At 41.5% G+C, this 19,305-nt stretch overlaps 1 pseudogene; it reads right to left on the bottom strand.

Annotated features, from left to right (window-relative positions):
• Nucleotides 1-12,746: 12,746 nt before the first annotated feature.
• LOC132495357 (large ribosomal subunit protein eL38-like) lies at nucleotides 12,747-12,952 on the bottom strand (annotated as a pseudogene).
• Between the last annotated feature and the right edge of the window lie 6,353 nt (nucleotides 12,953-19,305).

The following is a 19,305-nucleotide window of genomic DNA, read 5'->3' as shown; positions in this document are numbered from 1 at the left end:
GTGAGGTTAAGCTTCCAGGGCTTCATGTAGTACCTTCCATGATGATATTTAGTCAATATCACTTCTTTAGGTCTGAGATCACAAGGCAGTGGAGTGTCCCTGTTTTTTTTTTTTTTTTGCGGTGCACGGGCCTCTCACTGTTGTGGCCTCTCCCGTTGCGGAGCACAGGCTCCGGACGTGCAGGCTCAGCGGCCATGGCTCACGGGCCCAGCCGCTCCACGGCACGTCCCTGGTTTTTGAAGAGTGGCTTTTTCTGCAGCTGCGTGGGTAAGAATTTCTACTTCTGCTGAAAAATCTGAAAAGTGAATAGCTCATGTGGAAGTTGTCAAGGACACTATGTGCATCCTGATCACTCGTAGAGCCTGGAAATAGAAACTTGTGTAAAATTACTAAATGGGATGTTCCTGTGGGCTCATGTTGAGACACCAAAGCAGAGTACAGTTGGAGACAAGTACCTCCACATTCCATGAAGAGGAGCTAGATCAACACCAGGGCTTGCTAAGAGGTGCCCCAAACTGCTTCTATGAACTGTGGTTTCTCACCCAATTCCAATAAGAGAATTGTTTTTAATAAAAACTTTATTGAGATATAATTCATATATCATCAAATTCACCCTTTCAAATTGTACAATTCAATGTGGTTTTTGGTTTATTCACGGAGATGTGTAACAATCACAGCTATCTAACTTTTGAACATTTTTTATCACCCACCCCAAAGAAACCTGTACTCATTAGCAGTCACACCCAGTCTGTTCTTCTCCTGGCCCCTGACAATCACTCAACTGCTTTCTGTTGCTATGAATTTGCCTATTCTGGACAATTCATTTGCATTTTGTATCTGGCTTCTTTTACCCAGCATAACATTTACAAGGTTCATCCTTGCTGTAGTATGAATCAGAACTTCACTCCTTTTACGGCTGAATGACATTCCATTGTATGTCTATACCACATTTTGTTTATCCATTCATCTGCTGATGGACATATGGGTTATTTCCACTTTGGGGCTATTGTGCATAGTGCTGCTATGAACATTAACATACATGTTTTTATGTGGTCTTGGGAGAATTTGACTTCTGTTTTCTCTGAGCTTGTGAGCACAGAGTATGGCATCTGTTCCTTGTTTGGTCATGAGGCTTGCCTGGAGCTCCCCGCTTAACAAAGAGGAGAGAGGAGGTTGTAGTGGGAGTGTGCTACAATTCCATAATAAGCAGGTTAATGATTGGGTCTTACAGGGACTAGTGTGGACACTACAGGAGGTGTAACCATGTTAAAAAGACCTTGCCCAAGAACACAGTCTTTGTAGGATTACTGTCTGAGCAAGAGCTAAGGGAGACTTGTGAATGGTCAGCAGGAGAATATAGTGTCCACTTGAGGGAACAGGGAAGTGTGGGAGATCCCCAGTGGGGACTGAGGGGTTTTCTGAAGAACACAGGAAAGTTCCGCATTTACGTGAGGGAGAGAGTTGGCTGGCTTTTGAGCATCTGTCTCACAGAGGACATCAGTGGCCAAATAAAATAGCATCAGCCAAATAACAAAAAACTTTATGCTTCTTTACTTCTCCTTTCTCCTCCACACCTCAGATGGGAAGGAACGTCAGACAAGACTGGGGTGAGGTTGGAAGAAGGACTGTCCCCCCCACCCCTTCCCTATTGCAGGTTACTGAGACCTATGAAGACCTGACCTAGACTATAGGGGAGGAGGATTTGAAGAAGAGAAAAGAGTGCAGTTTGGATATTAGAGAAAATTGAACCTGTATAATGCCTTGAAACAAGACTGCTACAAAAGTAAAAAGCCACTGGAGAAGTTATATAGTTTGCTCAAGTTATTGTCTGGGGTCAGGAAAAGATCTGCCAGAGCAGATTTGAAGCACAAGAACGGGAGAAAAATTAAGTAATTTCCTGATTGCACTCTACAGAGTCCAGCCTGATTAATAAACATGTTTTTGTCAGAGTACAGTTCTCTCTGAGTTTGGTTTGCTTAGGACTTCTTTGAACTCCAGGACTGTGCTGGATGTGCCTTGCTGTCATGGGTGGTGGTCACCACTAGTGGGGCTGTTAATCAAAGGGCCTTGCCTTTCCTATCACAAAGATAGGTGCATGAACATGCTGACAATTAGAATTGTCAATTGACAATAATCATACCCCACGGTTCTTGGCATACATCACTATTGGTCTGTAAAAGATGCCTCTCATTTAAAAAATTATTGTTCTCCTTCATCCCCTATCCCTCCTGCCATTCTCCTTCCATTACAGACGCCTACTTAGATGTGTTTCTATATTTTTCAAACGTACACACATAGCAAAGAACATATATTGGTATGGTTTTGTGTATTTGTGTTTTTAATATAAATAAATGGCATTGTATTATAGACTTCACTGTTTCTTCCTTTTTTGTTATTTTCAACTCAATACTGTGTTTTTAAGCTCTAATTGCCTTACTGTCTGAAACTCACTGAGCTGACTTAGTTAGGGCTCCCAGGTTGCCTCAGTCTCCCTGTTTCCATGAACAATGTTGTCATTGACATTTTCACACATGTCTGGGCATATGCCCAGGAGTGGAATTGCTGAAACTAACTACTGGATGTTTCAGTTACCACATAAACCACATAAATTAACTTTTTTGCTTAAGCCACTTGACAATGGGTTGTGTCACTTGCAACTGAAGAACTCCTACTTAATCCTTGCCTGTTGGAGGTAAGGGAAACCTTGTCTCATCTGGTTGGCCTCCTCTAACTCCCTTCAAAGAGGCCAAGGATAAAGTAGCATTTTTGATGTCTCTTCAAGACTCTCCTGCTTTCAGACTCAGTAACTAGCTTCTCCTTTGGAAAAAGTCTCATCACTTCTGTTTCATATGATGGATAATGTGAATCTGTAGATGTTGTTTATTGGAAAAGTATTTTAATTAAAAAAATTCATGTTAAATGCTCAGAATATAGAAAAATGTTTTCAAACTTTGAAACTGCAATTATGTTTACAGCTCTCTAGAAACGGAAATGTCTCTTAATGCTAAAAATGCTTTACTAGATCAATCATCTTTATAATAAAATCTTATTAAAACAATCTTTCCTCACCACAGGAATGCCAGTTATGAGACCTTGATTAGGGAGATTTCCTTCTGTGGTACATAGATCTTTCTCCAAGTGTTTTTGTTTACTGAACATTTTGGGACTTCTCAGAAGTCTTTTGGTTACACAGTGCTGCAGAAACCCCCATTCAAGACACCAAGGTCAGTTGAAGTAGCTGGAGAATAATGGAATGGCATTCTATTCCTTGACCATGAGCTGATACCAATGAGATGAAAATCAACAGAAATAAATTCTATGGGCTTAAATATAAAGCTATTCATTGATGTTAACCCTAACGTTAAATGAATTCGGGAAAGGGTAGACCTGATTTGACAGCAGTTCGTGTGAAAAAGACAGAGGTGTTAGGTGTCCTTAACTTAATGTTTAGCCACAGTCCAAAGAGGCTGTTAGAAGCGCTGATACAATCGAGGCAGCGGTCACGGAAGGGTTGTGCTGTGCTCATCTCGGGAGGAAGGGGGAAGCACTCCCTTCTTCTTGGCCGGTTTTATGACCTTTGGGTTATTATTCTGAGCACCAAGCTTAAAGGACACAGTGACAAATGGGAAGCTCCTAGATGAGGACAGTTGGCAAGGAAAGAAATCTAGAAACTATTACAGCAGCAAAGACTAAGGAAATGCCAGCTGTCTTCAGATATTTGGAGGGCTTGCATGTGAATAACAGCAACCCCTTACATTATATATGGCACCTCACAATCTTCATAGCTCTTTCATTTTTATTATTTAACATGATTCTTACATTGGCCTGTGAAGTAGACGAGGCTGATATTGCTCTCATTTTGTAAATGAGGAAAACGGGGGTCAAAGAGGTAAACTTCACTTGCTCAAAACAGAATAGCAGTTGAATGGAGATTCTGGGACTAGAAGGCAGGTTTCTTTTTTTTTTTTTCTTTTCTGTACTCGGGCCTCTCACTGCTGTGGCCTCTCTCGTTGTGAAGCACAGGCTCCGGACACGCAGGCTCAGCGGTCATGGCTCACGGGCCCAGCCGCTCCGCGGCATGTGGGATCTTCCCAGACCGGGGCACAAACCCGTGTCCTCTGCATCGGCAGGCGGACTCTCAACCACTGCGCCACCAGGGAAGCCCAAAGGCAGGTTTCGTGACTTGTGTTTAGTGCTCTTTCAATTACCTTAAGCAATAGAAAACTTAAGACTTCCATATTCTGTGCTCTTCTGGAAGGCAAGCCTAGGACCAATGGGTCAGCTGAAACAGAAGGCAGTAAATGCAACATAAAGAAGTTTTTAAGAATAAAACCAGGAACTTCTTTCCAACAGTGGAAGATGTGGCCCCTCAAAGTCGTGGTGAACTCTGTCATGGATACTCTTCCAGTGGAGATTTGATAAAAGTCCTTCAGGGATATTGTAGAAGGAATTCCTGAATGGACAAAGACATTGAACAATCTTCTTCATTTCCATAACTGTTATTTTATTTGTATTGGACTGAGAAGGAAATAAACAAAGAAATATTCTGGCAAGCTGCTATGTTTTCATCTGTCAGTTTGCTAACTAGAGCTGAGAGAGGTCTGAAAAGAAAATTCCATTTGAAAAAAATATGACTCAGGCTGGTCCAGATAAATGACTCACTGATATGTTTATGTCAATCTCATTTCTGTTTATCCACCGACCATGGGCACATGGGTGCTGATGTCTCTTACTCTTCAGCCATTTCCCTTAAAACCAGTTACACATGGAGAGGAAAGAATAAGAGAATAATCATGAAAAATCAGGCTCTGGGAACCGAGTTGCTGGGCTGAGGGCCAATGCCACGTCACCTCAGAGGCTCACAAAATCTGATGTTTATGCAGCCTAAAGTATCTTTATTTTTACTGTGCGTCTGAAGCTTATGACATGATGGAGGTTAGTAACTATGGAGACTGGTGATTTATTTACCAATGAGGTGGGTCAGCTCTGACAGAACCAGAACAGGCTTCCTCATGTAAGCAGAGTGTCTGCTCATCCTTTTCTAAGGGGATCTGCTGAAAATAGATGGATTAACGCAACTGAGGAATCTGAGGAAATCTTTTTTTTTTTTTTTTGCTGTACGCGGGCCTCTCACTGTTGTGGCCTCTCCCGTTGCGGAGCACAGGCTCCGGATGCGCAGGCTCAGCGGCCATGGCTCATGGGCCCAGCCGCTCCACGACATGTGGGATCTTCCGGGACCGGGGTACGAATCCGTGTCCCCTGCATCGGCCGGCGGACTCTCAACCACTGCACCACCAGGGAAGCCCCTGAGGAAATCTTTTAAATGAAGGCACTTAAGAGCAAAAGGGAAAAAGAAAGGACTTGAAGAAGTACAGGACTGATGTTCTCTCTCACCTCTGTGTCTCTGCGTGTCCACTTTTCTCCTTCTGGAATGCCCTGCCCTGTCGGGAATAGTGACCTTCTCCCTGCCTACCCTACCAGCCCGAAGCCCACCTTCTACACAAAGGCTTCCAAATAAAAGTAACCAATATTTACTACTCCCTTTTCTGGCTCTGTCAGGTGGTTTCTGTGCTATGCCTATTTGCCATGGGTTACATTGGACTGAACATTTTAATTATTGTTCCCAGGGTTGTCCCTCATGTTTCACATGTATTTCGTGTTCTTCTCAAGGAGTTGTGTGTGGGAGACATCCAGCCCATGCTCTTTTCTCCATGCCAATGGGGTGCCTTTTCATTCTCACATCAAATGTACCCTTGGTGGTCCTGATTGGCCCCTAAGTACCACCCTGGGGTTCTCCATATCTCTCCAATGAGTCGTATACCCCTTGAGGGTAGGGGTCTGTCAGATCTACTTCTGCACTCCCCGTAGGGCCTGGCCTTAGATAAATGCCCTTTCACTTGATTTAAACAGAGAAACAGAAGGAGGCCTTAACTCAGGAAGTGAAGAACAGGAAAGCTGGTCTGCAAAACAGAGAGAAGGAGAGAAAGTGGAAGCAAGAGTTTGCAGATGCGGAGACCATTCCTTGATACTGTTGTTTTCCTTGTGCTCCGAGGGCAGATAGATTTTCCAGGCATTTCTGGCTCCTGATCTCTGATTCTCTCCAAGGGCTAACGAATGCACAAATGAGGGCTCCTGCAGGCTGAGGTGCTAGGCTTGCCCGGGTTCTGTTAGCCGAGTCTAGGTCCTGCTGGTTGTCAGGGCAGGGCTGGGGTACGAGTAGAGGCCAGGGTGCAGCCCTGATTTGGAGCTCAAAAGAGAAGCAAGCTCCGTTGCTGCAGAGAGATGACCTGACATATTTCACTGGCTCCTGTAGGACAACCCCAGGAAAACCCTTCCCGCGCCCAACAACATGGCTTTTCACTTTCAGGATGCAGTAGCCGTTTGCTATCACTCAGGCAGCTGTGTCTTCTGCCAACCAGGTTTTCTGGTGGGGCTTACCTCAGAGTCAGGCCTGGTGGATCCCTTCACATTTAATTTCGCTCTTTTCAGAATCAATGTCAATTGTGCGCATGACTTAAGAAGAAATCGCAGACTGCTCCATTGCTTCCTCCCCAAACTTCCCCTGCCTCAAACCCCAAACCAAAAATACCATCAACTCACCATGCTTGAGGAAGCGAGAGGACACTGAGTGACTGCAGTCAAATACGAGTTGCAAAAAGAAGAAAATCATCAAAAATATGGAAATTTAGAAGTTGCTTTATTATTTTTAGGCAGTAAGAAAACTAGAATCATTTACCATATGCAAGATTCATTAGCTGGGGTGGGTTTCAGATGATCAGAGGACGTAGAAAGGACTGTCATTGTTCTAAGGAATAATAGAGTCCCTTCCCTCCCTGACATAAGCACAGAACTCATTAGCTAATGTCTTTTACAACTGGGTAGAAGAAACACAAATACAAACCATGGTTGATGCAGCATGAACAGCCTAGATTTTTACTGACCAGTAAAACAAAGCACACGTGAAACCTCTAGCCTCATATAGACACTTTAAAAAAAAAAAGCCCTAATATCCATACACAATAAAAATGAAGAGTCTTGAAATAGATGTGGCAAAAACTGTCTAATGTCTACTCATTAGCAACAACTCAAGACTTTGTCTTTGTGGTATGGGATGGCAAAGGGGTTCTTTCGGTTTCATAGCTTTCCTCTTTGTAGATCTGGACAAACTAGACCTCTGAGACCTTGGGCAAATCATCAGTGTCTCTAAACTTCAGTTACATATCTGTGAAATGGGAATTAAAGTGATATCCTATGGGGTTACTGTGAAGATTAAATGAAGATGGTCCATGTAAAACAGGAGTTTAGTGCAGTGCCTGGAATATAGAGCTTAATAAACATTTGCTGTCACTATGGTTTAGGCACAATGGTTAAGCACATAGACTCCAGTGCCAGCATGTCTGGCTTTGGATCCTGCCTTTACTACTTAATGGCTGTGCAATCTTTGGCAATTTACTCAGCCTCTCTGCTCTCTATTTTCTCAACTGTAAAATGGGGAAAAGATTACCAACTTGTTGGATGATTGTGAGGGTTAAATGAAGTAAGCCCTTGGAACACTGCCAGGCACACAGTGAGCACCATATAAACTGTTAATAATTTTCATTATTTTGTAAAGAGAACTTTGTTAACTAGATGCTTCTCCTACCTATTCCTCACTCCTTACCTCCAATCTTGGAATTCTCAGACTGTATAGCTCATCCTCTCTTTTTAAATTTGAGCTACTAGGAAAGCCTCAATTCCCCAGATCTGTGGGGCACCATCCCCTGTCTCCCAGGGACCTGAGCAGGAACACATCAGTGGTGAGAAAGTGGTAGACCCAGAAACCTTAGCTGTGCAAGAGCACTGAAAGCTCTTGCCTGCCCTCCCTCTCCTGGGCTCAGCCCTGGGGGCTCAGGGATGGCCCCAAGGATCTGGGGGACCAGTTGAAATTGTAGTGCTTCAGCAGAGCCCAGGTTCTTGAGAAAGACCCAGAGGCTCAGAGGAGACTCCAGACTACAGAGCAGAGCAGAACTCTCAGCTCTATCTGCTAACCAGCCTGACTTTAGGTGAATTTTGCAGTCCCAGGAAATCCAAGGCTTAGGAAGGTCACCCAGGTCTGGATGAACTGAAGACGTCCAGTCTGGAATTTCATCCAGGGCTAGAGAGACTTTAGCTATCTGCTGGCAGTGATAGCAGGGTGATAGTGTCTAGATTTCTTAGCTAAATTGCATCATCAACATACAGCTTCTCTTTGCTGTTTCTTTCCCACAGAAATCTAATCTTAAAAATCTCTGATCTTTCTGTTCATGGTCTGTAGGAAAGCCAGCACTAGCCAGGAGGGAGAACCCAGTGTGAGAAAACAAGTCAGTTCCAGGCAGCACTGTAAATGTGCAGGAACGATCCTTACGGTCCTTAATGAGAAGTTAAGTGTCAGCCAATGTACTTTATATGCTGTATCTCTTTGAACCCTTAAAGAGCCCCGAAGAGGTCGGTACCATAATTATCCCCATTTTATACATGAGGACTTAGGGTTTCAGAGAGGTTACAAAGCGTCACACTGACGCCGGTGTGACTGAGTCTGGAATCAAACCCCATTCTGTTTGATTTCAAAGCCTGTGCAACTTGATGAGTTTCTAGTCTTCCCACTCTGACTCCCTTCTTTTTCAGGTATCTCCTATTTCTTATCCTATTCTTTTCAAAACCTCCAACAGAAAAGGAATTTGCCATAGACTTCTAAGTCTTTGTGTGAATTTAAATCAACATGTCACAATTCCAAGGAGGAAGTCTCATTTTAAGATCGTACACCAATTCTAAAATAGAAGACTTTATTCCATTGAAGACATATAGGGCATTATCCAGTATTGTGGGAGCACTACTCCTAAAATAATATAATTCTCACTCTAAGGCTGGCCTTGCTAATAATAATAACAAAAACAATTGTAATAATGATGATTGCAGCAACCATCTGAATGGCATGTGCTAGGCTCTAGTGTGCCACGCCCTTTAGGTAAATCATTTCATTTAATCCTCACCATAAGCCTTACAGTGGGTGTAATTATAATGATCAATTTATAAATGGAGAAACTGAGGCTCAGAGAGGTTAAGTAATTTGCTTAGCTCATGCAGCTCATAAGGTTAAAGAGTGGGGATTTGACCCTCTGTGCACGTGTCTTCAGAGACTGGGGGTGGACTCACTCTCTGTGCCATACTGGAGAAAGCTAAGCTTTGAGGGGACCCTTTTGAAACAGGTCAGAGGTCTTCCTTGCCTTTCTTTCTTTCTGTATCTTATCCTGCCCTTCTTGCACAGATGGCCGTATACTGGAGATTAGGTGTCAGCAGATGCCTTGACTGAGTTTCCATCTCATGGAATGATTCTGTTTCTGGCATCCCAGTGCAAGGACTGCCGAGTCCTTGGATCACTTGAGCATTCGCTTTGCCAGCTTCTACACTGGTAATTCTATACCTTGTCTCAGTGGGGTGATGTTCCCAGGCTTCTCTTCTAGCTACATGGCTGATTCATTCTAAGTGAACTTTCTGAGGAGAAATTAGCTTAAGGGTTGTCTTTTGCATGTGCTCAACTAAATGACCCCAAAATGGAGTTGAAACAGTTCATGGTTCCGGGGATTTTATAGGGTAATCAGTCTTCCCTGTTTTAGGTCAAGCCCCCAAGACCAATACTCAAAGTACACTTAAAATAATTATTCATGCACTCCTGGAAGGAATCAAAGTTTGTAAAATATAAGAGAAGGCTGAAGACAATGCTTAGTATTTCACTGCCTCTTGTGATGTTCTCTGTGTGTTCTGTTGAAAGGCACAAGAGAAAGTCCATTTGCTGTACTGCTCATAGCCTCTACATTTGATTTTATATGTTCAATTCTGCTGTAGAAGACAAGAAAGCAAATGGGAAGGATAAAGCTCACAAGAAATATTGAATATGCATAGAAAGTAAGCTAGCAACTTATGAGATATTGGTGGAACTCCTAGGATGTTATATACAGATGCTGAGTAAGGAAATTGCTTGTGAGACAAGCAGAATTCATAAGATGTGTTACATACAGATAGTAAGTTAGAAGTCTTTAAAACATGTTAAAGAGAGATAGAATAAATAAAATATCTATGGGAAAAGACAAGCATGTTGCTTATAGATAGAAAGGGATGAAGAGGTCAGGTCATGATCATGCCACCTCTGGGCAGACAGCTATGTCATCCCCAAGTTGGCCACCCATTGGTGATACCCATTCTGGTCCCACATGTCCTCTGCCCAAGAAATGAACATAAACCCCAGAGCTTCTCAGCAGTTATTGGGAAGCTATAGCTGTAGCCATGTGAACTTGCCCCTGTGTTTCTCTGAGAAAGTAAGTGTGTGTCACCAGCTCAGGGCACCTTCTGTCTATGGTCCCCCTTGCTGCATCCGAATCTCTGGTCCTCATAATCACACCGTCCATGGGGAAGTCTGGAAAGAGAGAGAGAGAGGGAGAGAGAGAGAGAGAGAGAGAGAGAGAGAGAGAGAGAGAGAGAGGAGATATGAGTGTGGTCCTTCCATTAACTTGCACCTTTCTCTAAGTGTATTCACTTACCCCATCTCTTTCCCTTGGCTTCTAATGGTGTATTTTAATTGGTTTACTAAAACATGCGATATGAGCATATTCAATTTTGAGTCTTTGAGCCTTGCTGTTTGGTGGCTTCAGGCATGATTTACCTGGGACTGTTCTCAGAGGCTCCCTTTGCATCAAGGTGAATTTTCACATGACATTCATGTTAGACTGTTTCCATTTGGATCTATTCACTTGTATCATCTGTTTCCTTGGGTAAAACTCCAGCGGTGGATACTTTTACTCCCTCAGAGGACCTAGGAAAGAGCTGTGCCAGCAGGGTTTGGAATGGAGGCAAAACCAATTCTGGAGAGTTCCAATGTGTGCTGAAAAAGATAGCAATCAAATAAATGTGTTATATCACATCCTGTATGTTCTCAGGCCCTCTGCCAGGTAGTCAGAGCACATGTTTTATGAGTTTGATTTTTTTTTCCGTTAGGAAAATTACTGAAGTTCTGAATTAACCAGAGCAGCACAAGAGGGACAGCATCATTCATTCAGATCACAGGTGGGAGAAAGGCAGAACAATGGTTTGTAAAAATGGGTCCATATGGGGCTTCCCTGGTGGCGCAGTGGTTGAGAGTCTGCCTGCCGATGCAGGGGACCTGGGTTTGTGCCCTGGTCAGGGAGGATCCCGCATGCCGCGGAGCGGCTGGGCCCGTGGGCCATGGTCGCTGGGCCTGCGCATCCAGAGCCTGTGCTCCGCAACGGGAGAGGCCACAGCAGTGAGAGGCCCGCATACTGCAAAAAAAAAAAAGGGTCCATAAATAATGAATGATTTTAATAACTCTGAGTGACTTGGATGCTCACATTGAGTGACCTTCTCAGTATATTACTTATGCCTTTGGTGTTTTCTCTAATATAACATATTTTTTTCCTCTGGTCACAGTATTTTCTTGTCCACTTACTGCGTTTTAAACCACACACTTCTTGCCACGATCAGTCACATAGCTCTAAAGTGAAATATAGATTATAAAAAGAAACACTTCCCACACATTTATGAAATGGTTTCCAGCTGGTCTTAAAAATATCTTCGATTCCCTCTGGATGTAAGAGTTTATCTGCTAATGCTTAGCATTAGGGAGTTTCCCTGCTCAGTTTCAAAAGTGGGAACATGGAGATAAAGTCAGTGTTTTAAGAGATTAGTATTTGAGAAACATAAAATTGGGTGAAATAAATATTGCACATGTATAAGAAGAAAGTTTGAATCATTATGTAGTGAAATTATATCTACCCCCCCAAAAAACAAACATAAAATAACAACAACAAAATTCTCACTATGTCAGAGGATACAAGGCTTGGCCACTTTTGATCAGGAGGAATGAAGTTGTGTACCAGTAGGGTTAAGGTTTAGGTGTGTGTGATGAAATCCCAAGTGGTATGTCAATTCCTGCAGAGGACCTCAGGTCACTGGGTAGCATCCCTGTGGGGAATTATTTGACAAAGAGAAAAGGACTTAGGCCCACACCAGATGCACCACTGTGTTAGCGGCTCTGAAGGCTTTCTGTGCAGCTAACTGGCCTTGGAGATGACTCCTTGTGGCCTTGTTAATAGGAAGGGAGTTAGGGAGTCCCTACTTCCAGGCAACTTTAAGGAACAGGGAGATCTCTATGCCTGAATTTATAGGGTTAGACAGATATTCCTTTTCCTTCCTCTTACACAACTTGCTCTTGCTGCCTAGGTTTGTATCAGTCACAGTGTTCATTTAAGGCACTCTAACTTTGGACATCAACAAGCCAAAGAGTGGCATCTACCCAAGACATAGTGGAGAAATCGCCCTCAAAATGATAAAGCATTGAGGTGTAAAGTAACAAAGTCCAGAGAAACTCTCCAAGCTATAACTTTGCTTCTAAAAGTCCTCTGACTTGGATGCATCCTTCAATCAAAGTTCTATTTTTTCTTCATTTTAGCTATCTCTGGCTAAAATGGGTGGGGTGAGCCTCCTCTGTTTTCTATTAAGGGGCAAAGCAGCAAGATTTATGTCAGGAAGTCTTGCTGGAAAGAATGGAGTGGGCTCCCAGAGCCACCCAGTTCCATAGTAATAATATTTGAATTGAAAATCAGGGTAGCACTTCCCAAACAGGATTCCCCAGAACACTAGTTGCTTGAAATGATGACTTTTTAATTTATTTTTTTAATTTTTAAAACGTTAATACAGTTCAAATCAGCGTGCCTGGTTCATTTCAGCTCCTTCACTGGCAAACCTGGGGGCAGGGGCTGCTTCAGCTTCTCTGCCTTCTTTTTGTCTGTGATGACCAAGGTGTAAAGGTATCTGCTGCATCGAACTTTAAACTTCACATTATCCTTATTTTTCTTGGCGTCACTTGGCGTCCTTTTGCCTGGCTGTAAGCAGAAAGTCCTTGATTTCTTGTTTTGCGAGGCATGATAACGCGGATCGGAGAGCATGGCCAGAACAGCGAGCGGCAAGAAGCTGAACTGCTGAATTTTGTTTTGTTTTGTATTTTTAACCACTGTTTATGGTCAAAAAAAAAAAGTGTGGAAATCCTGGGTTAAATACATTTCAAGGAATTACTTTTTCTGCAAGGCATTAAACATATTTAATGTGTTAATGGGAATTGCATGTCTTGGAGTTAATGGTTCACAGAACACAGTTTGCAAACACTGAACAAGGGAGAGGACCGGGGGAGAAGTGGCCCAGGCTAGGCTGCATGAGTGTGGGCGGCAGGGGCTTCTTGATTGCTAGTGGTTAAGCAGTGCCCTTGGGTACCCCCAGTTGTGTCTGGGGTATAGATGAAGAAGGCAGGAAAGGAAGCAGGATAAAACAGAGATAGCGAGGTGGTAGGGTGTTGCTGGTTGACCTAGATTTCCAAACTCTGTGTGTGGATGGGGGGCCCTTTTGGGTAAGAAACATTCTCACTCTTCTTGCTAGGGAGTAAAACCAACATGTTCTCTCCCAGGGAGAGTGGTATGGAATGGTACAGCTCTCTGTGTTTTCATCAGGTTCTGCTTCCTTCTCCAAGTTGGTCATTCTTTCTCCAGTTATAGTATTATAAAAATGTACATATTATAGAATTGCCATATTTTATTTTGGCTCCTAATTTAAGTTATTTCAAGGATAGTACATAGAGTCCTGGGTACTTGGATGTAAAATCTATGGCCTAAGTTCATTGAGAAGCTCTCTGTTGGGGTTCTAACATTGCCACCCATGTGGCATCCCTTTCAACATGACCTCAGGGAGACAGTTCTGCATTGGGTTCCTGAGATGAACTCACATGCACATTTGATCTATTACATTACCTCCCAGACTAAACTCACTATCCTGCTGCCAGTCACTACAACGTTCTCAAATATGAGTCAAGTGTGCGTTAGGAGCTGGTGCCTTGTACTCTGAACTTCAGGGAGCGCAAACCAACCTTTTAATTTTTATTATTTTTTTCAATTTTATTACCTCTTATTTTCTTCCAGTTTCATTGAGATATAATTGACATACAGTTCTGTATAAGTTTAAGGTGTACAGAATAATGATTTGAATTATATACATCATGGTATGATTACAATAAGTTTAGTGAACACAAAATTAGTGTTCACTAGTGTTCACTAGTGTTTAGTGATACAAAATTAAAGAAATAGAAAAAAATTTTTCCTGGTAATGAGAACTCTTAGGATTTATTCTCTTAACAACTTTCATATGTAACACACAGCAGTGTTAATTGTGTTTATCATGTACTTTACATCCTTAGTGCTTATTTATCTTATAAGTGGAAGTTTGTACATTTTGACTGCCTTCATGCAGTTCCCCCTCCCCCAACTCCCATCTCTGGAAACCACAAATCTGTTCTTTTTCTATGAGTTTGTTTGTTTGTTTTTGAAGTATAATTGACCTACAACACTATCCTAGTTCCTCTTATATGACATAACGATTTGATGTCTCTGTACATTTCAGAATGATCAATCATGATAAGTCTAGTTACCATCTGTCATCACACAAATATGTTACATAATTATTGACTATATTCCCCACACTGTACTTTTCATACCTGTGACTCATTTATATTGAACTGGAAGTTTGTACCTCTTATCTCCCTCATTTACTTCTCTCCTTTCTCCATTCTCCTCCCCTCTGGCAACCATCTGTTTGACTCTATCTGTTTTGTTATGTTTCATGAAAAGCTAAAAGCATTTCCCCTAAGATCAGCAACAAGACAAGGATGCCCACTCTCACCACTTTTATTCAACACAGTATTGGAGTCCTTCCTAGCCACAGTAATTAAACAAGAAAAACAAATAAAAGGAATCCAAATTGCAAAGGAAGAAGTAAAACTGTTACTGTTTGCAGATGACATGATATTACACATAGGAAATCCTAAAGATGCCACCAAAAACTACTAGAACTCATCAATGAATTTGGTAAAGTTGTAGGATACAAAATTAATATACAGAAACCTAACAATGCTAACAATGAACTATCAGAAAGAGGAATGAACAAAACAATCACATTGACAATTGCATCAAAAATAACAAAATACCTAGGAATAAATCTAACTGAGGGGGTAAAAGACCTGTACTTGGAAAACTATAAGACACTGATGAAAGAAATTGAAGACAACACAAACAGATGGAGAGATATACTGTGCTTATGGATTGGAAGAATTAATATTAACTGATGTTGTTAAAATGACCCTGCTACCCAAGGCAATCTACAGATTCAGTGCAATCCTTATAAAATACCAAGGGCTTTTTTCATAGAAGTAGAATAATTTTAAAATATGTATGGAAATGTAAAAGACACTGAATAGCCAAAACAATCTTGAGAAAGAAGAACAGAGCTGAGGGAATCATATTCCCTGACTTCAGACTATACTACAAAGCTACAGTAATCAAAACAGTATGGTACTAGCACAAAAACAGACACATAGCTCAATGGAACAGAATAGAAAGTCCAGAGATGAACCCACACTTATATGGGCAATTATTCTATGACAAAGGCAGCAAGAATATAAAATGGGGAAAGCACATCCTTTTCAATAAATGGTATTTGGAAACTGGACAGCTACATGCAAAAGAATCAAACAGGACTACTTTCTCACACCACATACAAAAATAAACTCAAAATAGATTAAAGACCTAAGTGTAATACCTGAAACCATAAAATTTCTAGAAGAAAACATAGGCACTATGCTCTTTGACATGGGCCTTAGCAATATTTTTTTGGATATGTTTCCTCAGGCAAAGGAAACAAAAACAAAAATAAACAAACAGCACTACATCAAACTAAAAAGCTTTTGCACAGTGAAGGAAATTATCAACAAAATGAAGAGGCTGTCTACTGAATGGGGGAAGACATTAGCAAATGATGTATTTGATGAGGGGTTAATATCCAAAATATACAAAAAACTCATACAACTCAACATCAAAAAAATCCCAAACAACCCAGTTGAAAAATGAGCAGAGGATCTGAATAGACATTTTTCCAAAGAAGACATACAGGTAGACAACAGGCACATGAAAAGATGTTCAACATCTTTTCTAATAATCAAGGAAATCACTAATAATAATAATAATAATAATAATAATAATAATCACTAATAATCAAGGAAATGCAAATCAAAACCACAATGAGCCTCACACCTCTCAGAATGGCTATTATCAAAAAAACAGCAAGTAACAAGTGTTGGTGAGGATGTGGAGAAAAGGAAACTCTTGTGCACAGCCGGTGGGAATGTAAATTGATGTAGTCACTATGGAAAACAGTATGGAGATTCCTTAAAAAATTAAAAATAAGACTACTATACAATCCAGCAACTCACTGCTGGGTATTTATCTGAAGAAAATGAAAACACGAATTAGAAAAGATGTATGCACCCCTATGTTCATTGTAACATTATTTACAATAGCTGATATATAGAAGCAACCTAAGTGCCTATCAATGGATGAATGAATGAAGAAGATGTAGTATATGTATACAGTGGACTATTACCATTCATAAAAAAGAGTAAAATCTTCCCATTTGCAACAACATGGATGGACCTAGAGAGTATTATGCTAAGTGAAATAAGTCAGACAGAGTAAGACGAATAATGTATGGTTTCAATTACATGTGGAATATAAAAAATAAGACAAATGAACAAACATAGCTAAACATACCAAGCTTTTTATTTTTATTTTTTAAAAAAATAATGATTTAGAAAAGGAAGATGTGAGAATGGGTGTGCCACAACAATGTTCCAGAGAAGCAGGGGTACAGGTCAGTCCATTCCACGTTCTCTGTCTGAGGTAGGGTCTCTAAGACCCAGATGAAAGGGGAGAAGGTAGCTATATGGACTGAACTTGCTTCTGGACATTTTCTAGAACCTGTCTGTTAGTCCTTGGTTAATTCAGCTGAGTGCCACACTTCATCAGGGTTAGGGATGCAGACCCTTGTGTACTGAATAAGGGATGGCCTCTGAGAGCAGTTCTCAACCAGAGCATCCATCACTACAATTGTTCCGGAGCCCCACTCCTTCCATACCATGCTTTTAAAATGGTCCTTTTGAATCCCCCTCTGGGGTTTGAGGTGAAAGGGAAGGACCACCTCCTCCTTTGGGGTGGAAGAGGGACCCACAGCACAATTTCCTCCCCAAGTTGGTCTTTCCCCAAACCCTCCTTCTCCCCACTCTCTCTCAGCCCTTTAACATCTCCAATGTGAGTCAAGAATTTGAAAGAGTTATATAACCAGTTTTTACTTAAATCCTTAAAAATAATTTGCATACGGACTCATACTTCCTTTGGAATGCAGCAACACTTGTATCTTTGTGCCTCAGTTGAAGCTTCAGTTTTAATTCCTGTTACAAAGATGCTATATGCATATCTTTCAATTTCTCTCTCTCTTTTTTTAAAAAATATTTTGGGAGAGTTATTTCCTCTCTCTCTTTTTTTATAAATTTATTTATTTATTTTTGGGCTTCATTGGGTCTTTATTGCTGTGTGCGGGCTTTCTCTAGGTGTGGCGAGCGGGGGTTACTCTGTTGCGGTGCACAGGCTTCTCATTGAGGTGGCTTCTTTTGTTGTGGAGCATGGGCTCTAGGCCCACAGGCTTCAGTAGTTGTGGCATGCAGGCTCAGTAGCTGTGGCTTGCGGGCTTAGCTACTCCATGGCATGTGGGATCTTCCCAGACCAGTGCTCGAACCCGTGTCCCTGCATTGGCAGGCAGATTCTTAACCACTGCACCACGAGGGAAGTCCCTCAATTTCTCTTAAATGGTAATTTACCTTAGGATGGTTCTCCAAAAGGGAAATCATTGGTTCAAAGGATTTGGAAAGAGTATTTTCATTCTAAACATGGGGTTGTTTTTCTCAACCTTGAGACTGAAGGGGAATTACTAGGTTGACTTGGGGGGTGAAACAGGTTGTTATATGTAAGCTAGACCCTGTGTTGAGTGGTGTCAGGGTGCGTACTGGAATTTTCCTAAGAACCTATAATTTGCTTACCTGTGTAGTGCCAATAGTTTGAAGTTCTTCACACCACATTTCTTCTAAGCAACTCCCGGTGCAGGAACAGTTCCAAATGCACAGACCCATGTTTGCAATGGAAATAGGAGAATCTTAGATGTCAATGATGAGTGGAGATTTAAATAATGATAATTATATTTATATAGCCCTGAGCATTTGCCAGGCCCTGTCTTAGCTACATTAACATATATTAATTTCTTTAGACCTTACATCAACTCTATGAAGAGACACTATTATTATTCCCATTTCACAGAAGAAGAGGCTGAGGTACAGAGGGGATAAGTAACTGACTCAGCTAGTAAGTGGCACAGCTGAAAGTTGCGCATGCCATCGGCTGCACAGTGTGTCTAACCATTGCACTGAACTGCCTCTTAAACTAAACAAAGTGCTATCTGTTGCAATGGTCCTCAGAGGTTTTGTCACACTCCCATGAAGAAGATTGGAAACATTCTCAGAACTAACCTGGTTTCCAGGGGTGACAGGCCTGAATGTGCAAAAAGAGGATGGTAATTGGGTTGGGTGGGTACTTGGTGGTATCTGGCTTTGTTTCTCTTCCCTTTGATGGTGAAGTAGGGCCCACAGCACAGTTGAGCTTGGTGCATAATAGATGCTCAGTCAAGGGTCATTGTATGACTGGATGAATGATACAGTCCACATAGATAATGACACAAATGCCTGCTCTCTGAATTTATGTCTTCTATCTATTATCTCTGATTGTCATAGCAATATAAACTAGATATGATTGCCCCTGTATTATAAGTGAGGAAGCTCAAGTTTAGAGTAATTAAGGGAGTTATTTTGTCTAAGGTCATGCAGCTAGTCAACCACAGATGCAGGTTCCAGACTACATCAGTCACCTCTTTTATTCACTTAATATTTGCCACTTATGTCCTATGACCTTTTACAATAGTAATATTAAGTATTAGCTTATGTCTTTCCCTTTATGATAGTCCATTGAGAAGACCCAACTGGTTTATCCCCATTTAGATTCCTCAAACTCAGTCTTGCTAGTAAAATATTTCCTTGTGTCTCCAAACTGATTTTTCATATCCTTTTCATTAAAATTAAACCAGAATAATTTCTCAGTAATTCAGAACACAATTGGCTTTGTTAGAAAATCCCTAATTGCATTTTTCTCAGATGACATCTTTTTGAATTAATTATTCCATTCTCTTATATCCTTTTTCTGCACACAAGCCCAGGAGCTCTGTGGGCAACCTGGGAAGACCTTTCTTCATATGTCTTTTGAGGATGAGGATGTCCTACCTCCAGTATTACAAGAACAGATC

The sequence above is a fragment of the Mesoplodon densirostris genome, chromosome 8, assembly GCF_025265405.1.
Source record: "Mesoplodon densirostris isolate mMesDen1 chromosome 8, mMesDen1 primary haplotype, whole genome shotgun sequence".
NCBI classification, from domain to species: domain Eukaryota; kingdom Metazoa; phylum Chordata; class Mammalia; order Artiodactyla; family Ziphiidae; genus Mesoplodon; species Mesoplodon densirostris.
Note: the sequence above shows the minus strand (reverse complement) of the source record. Positions and strands in the feature narration are given on the sequence as shown.